General features: G+C 29.6%; 3 non-coding genes across 3 annotated transcripts; 2 read left to right on the top strand and 1 right to left on the bottom strand.

Moving 5' to 3' along the window:
* The first annotated feature begins 5739 nt into the window (after positions 1-5739).
* Trnal-uaa (transfer RNA leucine (anticodon UAA)) lies at positions 5740-5822 on the top strand. The gene has a single exon. It is a non-coding gene; the product is annotated as a tRNA-Leu (tRNA).
* A 1269-nt stretch (positions 5823-7091) lies between these two features.
* Positions 7092-7164, bottom strand: Trnar-acg (transfer RNA arginine (anticodon ACG)). Its single transcript has one exon. It is a non-coding gene; the product is annotated as a tRNA-Arg (tRNA).
* Positions 7165-10578: 3414 nt separating this feature from the next.
* Trnan-guu (transfer RNA asparagine (anticodon GUU)) lies at positions 10579-10652 on the top strand. Its single transcript has one exon. It is a non-coding gene; the product is annotated as a tRNA-Asn (tRNA).
* Positions 10653-13523: the final 2871 nt, after the last annotated feature.

Genomic DNA, 13523 nt, shown 5'->3' with positions numbered 1-13523 from the left:
GATTACAAAAGTTTAATTAACTTCTTGCATACCAAAATATGCACATCACAAAATGTCAGCGGTTCGATAAAGTTAGTTAGAATTTGCCCTTTTTTAACACTTTGTAGAAACTCTACAGGAAGCAAATAATAAAATTTTGCGCTTTTGTTGAAAAATATGGTAACTTTAATTTTATTTTTTTTGTTTCATTAATAATTTACTTAATTTTTTGATGTGTTTACATTTAAGTTACTTTTAATTACTTGCATTTATTTTCGTTATTTTAAACCCTGCGTCAGAATTACTGTGACAACCATTTAATAGGGCATTCTTTTTTTTAACAAAAAACCATAGCAGCTTTTTAAAGTCAAATGGTAAATTTATATTTTAAGTGCTATTTTTGCTTTTTTCTTTTAAAAAACACAGCTAAAATAAGTTTTTTTTTAAGATATTAGAAATTAAGTTGTCATTAAGGTTGATTGGTATGTAACTTATTTAAAATAAATTCACATAAACTTACTTTAATTTTAATAAAAAAAAAATTTGATGTTGATTTAATACGAAATTTTATGTGCTGACAAGCTTTGACTTTCTTTTTTCGATGTCAAAAGTATATCGAATGCTTTTAATTATAACTTGTTTATGAAATTTGCAGTTTATATTTAACATTTCTTGTCGCACAAAAATTTATCTGTTTTTTTTCTGGTATTGATTCATATTTTAATCTAGTCATTTACGCTTCATATTAAGTGCATATACTTAAATTAAACCTGGCAATTTAGTTTTACTAAACGGACGCCACCAAACAAACATGGATTTGGACTTCAAAGTAAATTTAGTGTTAATTTTTTTTAAATAGTCGGAATCTCATATTCTTGTACACAACCAATCATTAAGAACAATCAAAATTATTAAATTTGCTACTTGTGCAAAAACATTGCACAGAATATCAAAAAAAATAATAAAATTTAGTCGACTTTTTTTATATTCGCGAGTTAGAATTTGCATAAGCTGTTAATTACAGTCGGAAGATAAACAATAGCCTAATTTAACATAAACGTCATGATAGGTTTACAAATCTTCGTGGTGTTTAAAGTTTAACGTATTATTTTAAAGTAATCAGAAAAATTTTTTTTTAAAATAACAACCAACTTCATGATAGTAAAATAATATTAGGCGTTTCTGGAGATTGAACCCAGGATCTCCTGTTTACGAGACAGACGCTTTACCACTAAGCTATGAAGCCTTGGTGACTAAATAAATAAAATACTGATTCGATTCAAAAGTTTTTTTAAACAAGTTAAAATTTGTTATTACTAATTATGCAATCCTGTCTGGTAATGTTCAGGCAAGTGGTGGGCAATATAAGGGAGTTTTGAAAAAAACACAGACCTTTAAGATTTTTTCTGCAATTTAGTCCACCATCTAGCAAAAAAAGTAGTTTATCAACCTTTAAGATTAATGGAAAAATACAGATTCTTTAACTTCCATTAAATCAATCATCTGATTTTGGATTTATAAAATTATTTTTGTCTTTTAAAGATGTTTAAAAGAAGCTGGTAATGCACATGTTTACGTTTGTAAAACTGTTTTAATATATTTATATTGAAAAGGGTTTTTTTAAAACGCAATAATTGTGTCAAAGTAATTTTAAATTCATCATCACAACAAGCAAAAATACTTACAACTAGATTTATTTGATAAATAAAATAAGATTTAAAATAATTTCATCATTTTTGAAATAAATCTCTATTAATAAATAAAGATAATCATAAACATAAATTAATTATGATTATCAACCAAATTATTAAATCAAATTTTATGTATTTAATTATTAGATAAATGTTTATCATTATTATTTTCTTTTTAATTTAAAAGATTGCGGTTCGAGTCCACCTAGGGTCAAATATATAATCGCCTTTTTTACAATTTTGCTTTGCAAATTTGATAGAAATGTCGCAAATCAGTCGTTTCTGTGTCCCAATCATTGGCGCGTTTAGCTCTTTAACCGAAAAGTTGGAGGTTCGACCCCCCCCAAGAACGAAACTAGTTTTTTCTCATTTTTATTATTATAATTTTGCTTTGCAAATTTAATAGAAGTGTCGCGAATTAGTCGTATTTGTGTCGCAATAGATTGGCGCGTTTTGCTCTTAACCGCAAGGTTGAAGGTTCGGGCCCATTTATGAACGAAATATATAATTACATTTTAATTGTATTAATTTTGCTTTGCAAATTTAAACAAAGTGGGCGAAATAATTGTCTCTGTCGCGCAATCGGTTAGGGCGTTCAGCTGTTAGGAGAAAGTTTGAAGGTTTAAGTCCACCAAGGGCCAAATTTATTTTGTTACATTTTTTTATTATAATTTTGATCTCTAAATTTAGATCAAGTGTGCCAAAAAATGTCGTCTCTATGGCGCAATCACTTGCGAGTTCGTCTGTTAACCGAAAGGTCGGTTGTTCGAGTCCACCCAAGGTCAAATACATTTTGTTACATTTTTATTATTATAATTTTAATCTTTAGATTCAATTCAACTGTAGCAATGAATGTCGTCTCTGTGGCGCAATCGGTTAGCGCGTTCGGCTGTTAACCGAAAGGTTGGTGGTTCAAGCACACTCAGGGACGATTTTTTGTTTGCTTCATTTTTATTACTATAATAATGTTTTGCAAATTTCATAAAAATGTCGCGAATCAGTTGTTGTTGTGTTGCAATCGTTGGCGCATTTGGCTATTAACTATTAACTTCCATTAAATCAATCATCTGATTTTGAATTTATAAAATTATTTCCGTTTTTTAAAGATGTTAAAAAAAAGCTGGTGATGCACATGTTAACGTTTGTAAAACTGTTTTAATATATTTATATTAAAAAGGGTGATATCCCATACAATTATTTTTTTTAAAGAACGCAATAATTGTGTCAAAGTAATTTGAAAATCATTATTACAACAAGCAAAAATACTTACAACTGGATTTATTTGATAAATAAAATACGATTTAAAATCATTTGATCATTTTTAAAATTAATTTCTATTAATAAATAAAGATAATCATAAACATAAATTAATTAAGATTATCAACTAAATTATTAAATCAAATTTTATGTATTTAATTATTAGATAAATGTTTATCATTATTTTCTTTTTAATTTAAAAGATTGCGGTTCGAGTCCACCCAGGGTCAAATATATAATCGTCTTCTTTTACAATTTTGCTTTGCAAATTTGATAGAAATGTCGCAAATCAGTCGTTTCTGTGTCGCAATCATTGGCGCGTTTAACTCTTTAACCGAAAAGTTGGAGGTAAACATGGATTTAGACATTACTTAATTTAGCGTTTAATTTTGAAAGAAATTAGACAGAATTTTATATTCTTGTAAACAACCGACAGCTAAGGGCAGTTATTAATCAATAAATTTACTACACTCCATTTTTAACAAAACTTATCTTGGAGACAATATTAAACATCGGTGGTAAAGTTTATGCTTGTCAAGCTTGGGATTTCTGGTTTTCACCCAGACGGTCCGTGTAGAAATAGTTTTTTTATTTTCGACGTGCGTTTTAATGTTATGATGCATAGATCGTTCAATTTGGGAGTTTTCAACAAGAATTTAAATATTAAAATACTTTACTTTATTTTAAATACATTTGTTTGTAACGACATGACTGATACATCGACTTTGTTTAAAGGCATTATGACATAGTGTTAAAGCGCCTGTCTAGTAAAAAGAAGGTCCTGGGGTCGATCCCCATTAGCGCCTAATCATTTACCGCACGATCAGTAAAAGTTTTATTATGAAGGTACTGTCCAACGATATCCACTGAACAACGTTACTTATTTTTTGTGGATAAACTCTTTGTTCCCTTTAAGGCAGCTAGCGTAATTTTAGTTAAAAAATTAGTAAAAAAAAATCCGTTGTCGACAGGATTCGAACCTTCGCGGGCAAAGCGCAAAAGATTTCAAGTCGATTGCCTTAACGACTCGGCCACGCCAATTCGTATGTTGGAATCTCGGAGCAGCCAGCGTGATTTAATCAAATTATTTAAAGTTGTATTAAAACATAAAATAAAGCGTTGTCGGCATGAGTCGAACCTGCGCGGGCAGAGCCTCAAAAAACTCAAACCTATAGCTCCACCAATCGGCCACGACAACTCTAATGTTCCATTCTAGAAGCACCTCGCGTGATTTTAATTAGTTAATTAAATTTGTATTTAAAATAAAATAATGCGTTGTCGGCAGGATTCGAACCTGACAACTGTTATGTTGGATTCTCGGAGCAGCTAGCGTGATTTAAATTAATTTTATAACAAAACTGAAATAAAAATGCGTTATCGGCTGGACTCGAACCTTCGCGGGCAGAGCCTAAAAGAAATCAAGTCTAAAATAAGTTTTTTTCCCCGAGCAGCTAGCGCGATTTTAATTAATTATTTAAATTTGAACTAAAACTAAATAAAAAAATTCGTTGTCGGCAGGATTCGAATATGTGCGGACAGCGCCTAAAAGATTGTAAGTCTATGGCCTCGGCCACGACAACTTTTTTGTTTACTTTTCAAGGCAACTTTAATTTCTAAAATTGTATTTATTTAATTTAATTTTTAATTAAAAAATGCAAAAAAAATGCGTTTTCGGCAGGATTCGAACTTGTGCCTGCAGTGCTGATTAGTTTCCTTTTTTATAGCCTTAACCAATCGGTCACGGCAACTCTTGCTTTTCCTTCTTGAGGCAGCTAGCGTGATTTTATTCAATTATTTAAATGCTCGTCCCATGGCATTGTAATTTTTTCATGGTTTTGGGGTTTTAATTATTTTTATTGGTTAAGTGTAGATTTTTGTCCCAATAAGCTAGGTATTTACAGTAATATGTGTAGATATGCTAAGTGCAGTTTCTTTACAGTTATAATTGCTGTTATTCTTTTGACCGTTTCTAACAACCAACTTTGTTCCTATTTGAATAAGGTATATATGCTATTTGTATAATTTTTAAAAACAGAATTTTATAAAATTTTGCTGAACAAATTGTCAAATTTTAATCAAACGAATGTTAAATTTTAACATTTTTTATCGAATTTTAATCAAACCAATCTTATTTGTGGACTAACAATTAATAAAGTTAAAAGAAAAAAGGCATATTGTTCGTATTTTTAATTTTTTAAACGTAAGCCGATAGATATTCATTATTACAACTCAAGTTGTAGGATCACGTCTGTAAAACTACATATATGTTTAATAAATAAGCAAAAGTGATAAAAATTCGAATTGCTGGTTGTGGGTAAATGGCCAGCTGCAAATATTTGTTGCAACTTTTACGTTAATTTACTTTTGTTAATAAAATGATTTAAAATAATTTTTGTCGCAATTACAAAAATAATTATGGTTACTAAATTAAAGACTGTTATTGCATTTCATTAAAGAAAAGAATTACTTGCCCATTTAAAATTTATTTTATTGCTGTAACAGGTTTTGCAATATAATAACAGTTTTATATATCTAATCGTGTTATTTAAATAAAATGCATGTTAAAGGCAATACAAAATGACATTTCCTACTTTAAAACGAACCACCCCAAAAAAGTTTAGAATACCCGAGGAAATAGTAGGACGCGAAGTACGCACAAAGTTCGCTACGCAAACACCTTGTTTAAACCAACCAAAAAAAATTGACTTAAAATCAAAGTTTCGAAAGACAATAAGGCATAAGGCTGCCAATCACAATTGGTGGCTTACTTAAGATTTATGTTTATTAGCATCTTAACAATGCTTTCGCACTTACTGGGTTGGCCGAGTGGTTAAGGCGTTGGACTTAAGTTCCAATGGACGAATGTCCGCGTGGGTTCGAACCCCACACCCAGTAATATCATTTTAACTTGATTTATTTTAAAAAAAATGACATTTGGTTCAAAACCGTTTAAACCTTTTTTTTATAAAAAAAACTTACACAGTAAATTAAAATATAACCTTTATAATAACTAGACTAAATTTCAGCAAACAAACACGCATCGATGTCGTATAATATAATCAAACTAAATTTAAAAGCAAAATATTTATCTTATTTTTTATTAATCAAGCAAATATTTAAGCATAATTGACAATAAAATACCTAATTTTATACCCAAAGTAAAAATCATGAACCTTTACCACTTTAAGTAAAATGTTTTTGATATTTTGAGCATTTGCTTGAACAAATAAACGCTGTAAAAGACTCTTGTAGGGAGTGAGGTCAAGAAAATTTTAATCCTAAAAAGTATCGACTGAAACTGTGCTCCTTGGTCTGGTGACAATGTTGACGGTAATAAATCTTGCTAGTAAGCATTTGCAAGTTTTATTGCAAAGCGTTGCAAAACCGATTAACGCTACCACTATTCAGACTTTGCAATATAAGGATGTTTATTCTAGGCACCTCCTTGTTTGTTATCACAAAACCAATCACTTACCGAATTGGAAAATTGGCTTCTTATGTTCTATCCGAGAATATCCCTAGTTAAAAATTATTTTCAGAAAAAGAATACTTACCTTTTGTGTATGAAAATTAAATTTGTTGTTTAAAAACTACATCTTGACTTATTCAGCTTCTCATTTTTTAAGTTTTTTTACAATTAAACAACAACTAGAAATATAAGACGTCTTATAATACACATGGCTTTGTTTCGCTGCGATGCAATTTTATCGTTATTAATCGTGTTTTTAAAGAACAAAGCAAACTTATTAACCCAACGAGTATGTTTTACGATTTTGTACAGTATGCAATAAAACCGCTTCAAATAGCGTATAAAAAAATTACATACATTTCCTACTCTTTATTGCCACTTTTTTATTATTCACGAAGCCCAATCACTACTTTAACCTAATCCAATTGTTTATTTTTGTTTTATTAATTGTAAAATGATTTAAAAAAAATTAGGCAAGGGTCACCCTTTCCTATGCAAAAAGGTACAAATGTTTTGCCCTTTTATTCAACGTCACAATGCCATTGTGAAATGAAACCGACTTTATCAATTACATCGTGTGATTCAATTAGCAACCGTAACTCTGTGTGTGATGAAAAGTGAACAAATAAATATGTCTTAAGCATAAATAAGTATTTCACGTACTTAAAGTAGGAAAAATTTTGCTAAATAAAATACGAGCGCGCCAGGACTCGAACCTGGAATCTTCTGCTCCGTAGGCAGACGCGTTATCCATTGCGCCACGCACCCGCACTGTCAAATTTGATAAATAATGTTTTGTTAATTAAAACTTTAAAAATGTTAAGTCTGTCCAAACAAAAAACGAAATAATGGGCATGCTTCCCCAGAAACTTTTTGAATTTATTTGCTGTAAACACGCTATTTTTAGATTTAATAGTTAATTGTTTAAAATAAAGGCCCTTTCACACGGCGTACGCAAAATTTATTTATTATTGTCTATTTCCTATATAATTTAAAACGTATTTTGTATATTTCAAATTCTCATTTTAATAGAGCTTGAATTGACACAATAAAAAGCAAAGTAGCATAACAGATTTATTTTATTATAAGCGTCTATTAAGTTTAAAACTAAAAACTTTGGGGAAATAATGGTGCAAGTTATGTAACAACTGACAATAGATTTCAACGAAAAAATTTATAAACAATTTATTAATTTTCTTGTTCATCTTGTCAGCTCTTCTATAAAATAACACGATATATTATTAAGCATTGTAATTAAGACACCTCAGATTATAAAGTTTTTGTTGATAATCTATTTAACTTTTCTTTCGAATAAATATTCTTTTACCTCTACATACTTAAATCTCCACCACCCCCCTCCCTCCTCCTTTTCCTAGCCATCCTTTCTCTTCTCTATACAATCACAACATCACCCCATGTTTATGTTGTTGTCCTACTCTTATTGTTCAAGTTGTTGTCCTACTCTTATTGTTTAAGTTTGCAATAAAAATAGGCAACCTTACTTTTGTTAGTGTATTCCATCAACACAGTTTTAATATTAAACAGACAGACAGAAAAGTGTATTTAATGACTGTTGCACTTACCAAATGCTTCTGCAAAATGATGTCGAACTAAGCTATTAGCTGCAAATAACTAAAATATTCCTCGATTACAAAAGTTTAATTAACTTCTTGCATACCAAAATATGCACATCACAGAATGTCAGCGGTTCGATAAAGTTAGTTAGAATTTGCCCTTTTTTAACACTTTGTAGAAACTCTACAGGAAGCAAATAATAAAATTTTGCGCTTTTGTTGAAAAATATGGCAACTTTAATTTTATTTTTTTTGTTTCATTAATAATTTACTTAATTTTTTGATGTGTTTACATTTAAGTTACTTTTAATTACTTGCATTTATTTTCGTTATTTTAAACCCTGCGTCAGAATTACTGTGACAACCATTTAATAGGGCATTCTTTTTTTTAACAAAAAACCATAGCAGCTTTTTAAAGTCAAATGGTAAATTTATATTTTAAGTGCTATTTTTGCTTTTTTCTTTTAAAAAACACAGCTAAAATAAGTTTTTTTTTAAGATATTAGAAATTAAGTTGTCATTAAGGTTGATTGGTATGTAACTTATTTAAAATAAATTCACATAAACTTACTTTAATTTTAATAAAAAAAAAATTTGATGTTGATTTAATACGAAATTTTATGTGCTGACAAGCTTTGACTTTCTTTTTTCGATGTCAAAAGTATATCGAATGCTTTTAATTATAACTTGTTTATGAAATTTGCAGTTTATATTTAACATTTCTTGTCGCACAAAAATTTATCTGTTTTTTTTCTGGTATTGATTCATATTTTAATCTAGTCATTTACGCTTCATATTAAGTGCATATACTTAAATTAAACCTGGCAATTTAGTTTTACTAAACGGACGCCACCAAACAAACATGGATTTGGACTTCAAAGTAAATTTAGTGTTAATTTTTTTTAAATAGTCGGAATCTCATATTCTTGTACACAACCAATCATTAAGAACAATCAAAATTATTAAATTTGCTACTTGTGCAAAAACATTGCACAGAATATCAAAAAAAATAATAAAATTTAGTCGACTTTTTTTATATTCGCGAGTTAGAATTTGCATAAGCTGTTAATTACAGTCGGAAGATAAACAATAGCCTAATTTAACATAAACGTCATGATAGGTTTACAAATCTTCGTGGTGTTTAAAGTTTAACGTATTATTTTAAAGTAATCAGAAAAATTTTTTTTTAAAATAACAACCAACTTCATGATAGTAAAATAATATTAGGCGTTTCTGGAGATTGAACCCAGGATCTCCTGTTTACGAGACAGACGCTTTACCACTAAGCTATGAAGCCTTGGTGACTAAATAAATAAAATACTGATTCGATTCAAAAGTTTTTTTAAACAAGTTAAAATTTGTTATTACTAATTATGCAATCCTGTCTGGTAATGTTCAGGCAAGTGGTGGGCAATATAAGGGAGTTTTGAAAAAAACACAGACCTTTAAGATTTTTTCTGCAATTTAGTCCACCATCTAGCAAAAAAAGTAGTTTATCAACCTTTAAGATTAATGGAAAAATACAGATTCTTTAACTTCCATTAAATCAATCATCTGATTTTGGATTTATAAAATTATTTTTGTCTTTTAAAGATGTTTAAAAGAAGCTGGTAATGCACATGTTTACGTTTGTAAAACTGTTTTAATATATTTATATTGAAAAGGGTTTTTTTAAAACGCAATAATTGTGTCAAAGTAATTTTAAATTCATCATCACAACAAGCAAAAATACTTACAACTAGATTTATTTGATAAATAAAATAAGATTTAAAATAATTTCATCATTTTTGAAATAAATCTCTATTAATAAATAAAGATAATCATAAACATAAATTAATTATGATTATCAACTAAATTATTAAATCAAATTTTATGTATTTAATTATTAGATAAATGTTTATCATTATTATTTTCTTTTTAATTTAAAAGATTGCGGTTCGAGTCCACCTAGGGTCAAATATATAATCGCCTTTTTTACAATTTTGCTTTGCAAATTTGATAGAAATGTCGCAAATCAGTCGTTTCTGTGTCCCAATCATTGGCGCGTTTAGCTCTTTAACCGAAAAGTTGGAGGTTCGACCCCCCCCCCCCCCCCCAAGAACGAAACTAGTTTTTTCTCATTTTTATTATTATAATTTTGCTTTGCAAATTTAATAGAAGTGTCGCGAATTAGTCGTATTTGTGTCGCAATAGATTGGCGCGTTTTGCTCTTAACCGCAAGGTTGAAGGTTCGGGCCCATTTATGAACGAAATATATAATTACATTTTAATTGTATTAATTTTGCTTTGCAAATTTAAACAAAGTGGGCGAAATAATTGTCTCTGTCGCGCAATCGGTTAGGGCGTTCAGCTGTTAGGAGAAAGTTTGAAGGTTTAAGTCCACCAAGGGCCAAATTTATTTTGTTACATTTTTTTATTATAATTTTGATCTCTAAATTTAGATCAAGTGTGCCAAAAAATGTCGTCTCTATGGCGCAATCACTTGCGAGTTCGTCTGTTAACCGAAAGGTCGGTTGTTCGAGTCCACCCAAGGTCAAATACATTTTGTTACATTTTTATTATTATAATTTTAATCTTTAGATTCAATTCAACTGTAGCAATGAATGTCGTCTCTGTGGCGCAATCGGTTAGCGCGTTCGGCTGTTAACCGAAAGGTTGGTGGTTCAAGCCCACCCAGGGACGATTTTTTGTTTGCTTCATTTTTATTACTATAATAATGTTTTGCAAATTTCATAAAAATGTCGCGAATCAGTTGTTGTTGTGTTGCAATCGTTGGCGCATTTGGCTATTAACTATTAACTTCCATTAAATCAATCATCTGATTTTGAATTTATAAAATTATTTCCGTTTTTTAAAGATGTTAAAAAAAAGCTGGTGATGCACATGTTAACGTTTGTAAAACTGTTTTAATATATTTATATTAAAAAGGGTGATATCCCATACAATTATTTTTTTTAAAGAACGCAATAATTGTGTCAAAGTAATTTGAAAATCATTATTACAACAAGCAAAAATACTTACAACTGGATTTATTTGATAAATAAAATACGATTTAAAATCATTTGATCATTTTTAAAATTAATTTCTATTAATAAATAAAGATAATCATAAACATAAATTAATTAAGATTATCAACTAAATTATTAAATCAAATTTTATGTATTTAATTATTAGATAAATGTTTATCATTATTTTCTTTTTAATTTAAAAGATTGCGGTTCGAGTCCACCCAGGGTCAAATATATAATCGTCTTCTTTTACAATTTTGCTTTGCAAATTTGATAGAAATGTCGCAAATCAGTCGTTTCTGTGTCGCAATCATTGGCGCGTTTAACTCTTTAACCGAAAAGTTGGAGGTAAACATGGATTTAGACATTACTTAATTTAGCGTTTAATTTTGAAAGAAATTAGACAGAATTTTATATTCTTGTAAACAACCGACAGCTAAGGGCAGTTATTAATCAATAAATTTACTACACTCCATTTTTAACAAAACTTATCTTGGAGACAATATTAAACATCGGTGGTAAAGTTTATGCTTGTCAAGCTTGGGATTTCTGGTTTTCACCCAGACGGTCCGTGTAGAAATAGTTTTTTTATTTTCGACGTGCGTTTTAATGTTATGATGCATAGATCGTTCAATTTGGGAGTTTTCAACAAGAATTTAAATATTAAAATACTTTACTTTATTTTAAATACATTTGTTTGTAACGACATGACTGATACATCGACTTTCTTTAAAGGCATTATGACATAGTGTTAAAGCGCCTGTCTAGTAAAAAGAAGGTCCTGGGGTCGATCCCCATTAGCGCCTAATCATTTACCGCACGATCAGTAAAAGTTTTATTATGAAGGTACTGTCCAACGATATCCACTGAACAACGTTACTTATTTTTTGTGGATAAACTCTTTGTTCCCTTTAAGGCAGCTAGCGTAATTTTAGTTAAAAAATTAGTAAAAAAAAATCCGTTGTCGACAGGATTCGAACCTTCGCGGGCAAAGCGCAAAAGATTTCAAGTCGATTGCCTTAACGACTCGGCCACGCCAACTCGTATGTTGGATTCTCGGAGCAGCCAGCGTGATTTAATCAAATTATTTAAAGTTGTATTAAAACATAAAATAAAGCGTTGTCGGCATGAGTCGAACCTGCGCGGGCAGAGCCTCAAAAAACTCAAACCTATAGCTCCACCAATCGGCCACGACAACTCTAATGTTCCATTCTAGAAGCACCTCGCGTGATTTTAATTAGTTAATTAAATTTGTATTTAAAATAAAATAATGCGTTGTCGGCAGGATTCGAACCTGACAACTGTTATGTTGGATTCTCGGAGCAGCTAGCGTGATTTAAATTAATTTTATAACAAAACTGAAATAAAAATGCGTTATCGGCTGGACTCGAACCTTCGCGGGCAGAGCCTAAAAGAAATCAAGTCTAAAATAAGTTTTTTTCCCCGAGCAGCTAGCGCGATTTTAATTAATTATTTAAATTTGAACTAAAACTAAATAAAAAAATTCGTTGTCGGCAGGATTCGAATATGTGCGGACAGCGCCTAAAAGATTGTAAGTCTATGGCCTCGGCCACGACAACTTTTTTGTTTACTTTTCAAGGCAACTTTAATTTCTAAAATTGTATTTATTTAATTTAATTTTTAATTAAAAAATGCAAAAAAAATGCGTTTTCGGCAGGATTCGAACTTGTGCCTGCAGTGCTGATTAGTTTCCTTTTTTATAGCCTTAACCAATCGGTCACGGCAACTCTTGCTTTTCCTTCTTGAGGCAGCTAGCGTGATTTTATTCAATTATTTAAATGCTCGTCCCATGGCATTGTAATTTTTTCATGGTTTTGGGGTTTTAATTATTTTTATTGGTTAAGTGTAGATTTTTGTCCCAATAAGCTAGGTATTTACAGTAATATGTGTAAATATGCTAAGTGCAGTTTCTTTACAGTTATAATTGCTGTTATTCTTTTGACCGTTTCTAACAACCAACTTTGTTCCTATTTGAATAAGGTATATATGCTATTTGTATAATTTTTAAAAACAGAATTTTATAAAATTTTGCTGAACAAATTGTCAAATTTTAATCAAACGAATGTTAAATTTTAACATTTTTTATCGAATTTTAATCAAACCAATCTTATTTGTGGACTAACAATTAATAAAGTTAAAAGAAAAAAGGCATATTGTTCGTATTTTTAATTTTTTAAACGTAAGCCGATAGATATTCTTTATTACAACTCAAGTTGTAGGATCACGTCTGTAAAACTACATATATGTTTAATAAATAAGCAAAAGTGATAAAAATTCGAATTGCTGGTTGTGGGTAAATGGCCAGCTGCAAATATTTGTTGCAACTTTTACGTTAATTTACTTTTGTTAATAAAATGATTTAAAATAATTTTTGTCGCAATTACAAAAATAATTATGGTTACTAAATTAAAGACTGTTATTGCATTTCATTAAAGAAAAGAATTACTTGCCCATTTAAAATTTATTTTATTGCTGTAACAGGTTTTGCAATATAATAACAGTTTTATATATCTAATCGTGTTAT

Source organism: Corella eumyota, chromosome 7 (genome assembly GCF_963082875.1).
Source record: "Corella eumyota chromosome 7, kaCorEumy4.1, whole genome shotgun sequence".
Classification (NCBI taxonomy): domain Eukaryota; kingdom Metazoa; phylum Chordata; class Ascidiacea; order Phlebobranchia; family Corellidae; genus Corella; species Corella eumyota.
This window is presented reverse-complemented; position numbering and strand designations above follow the sequence as displayed.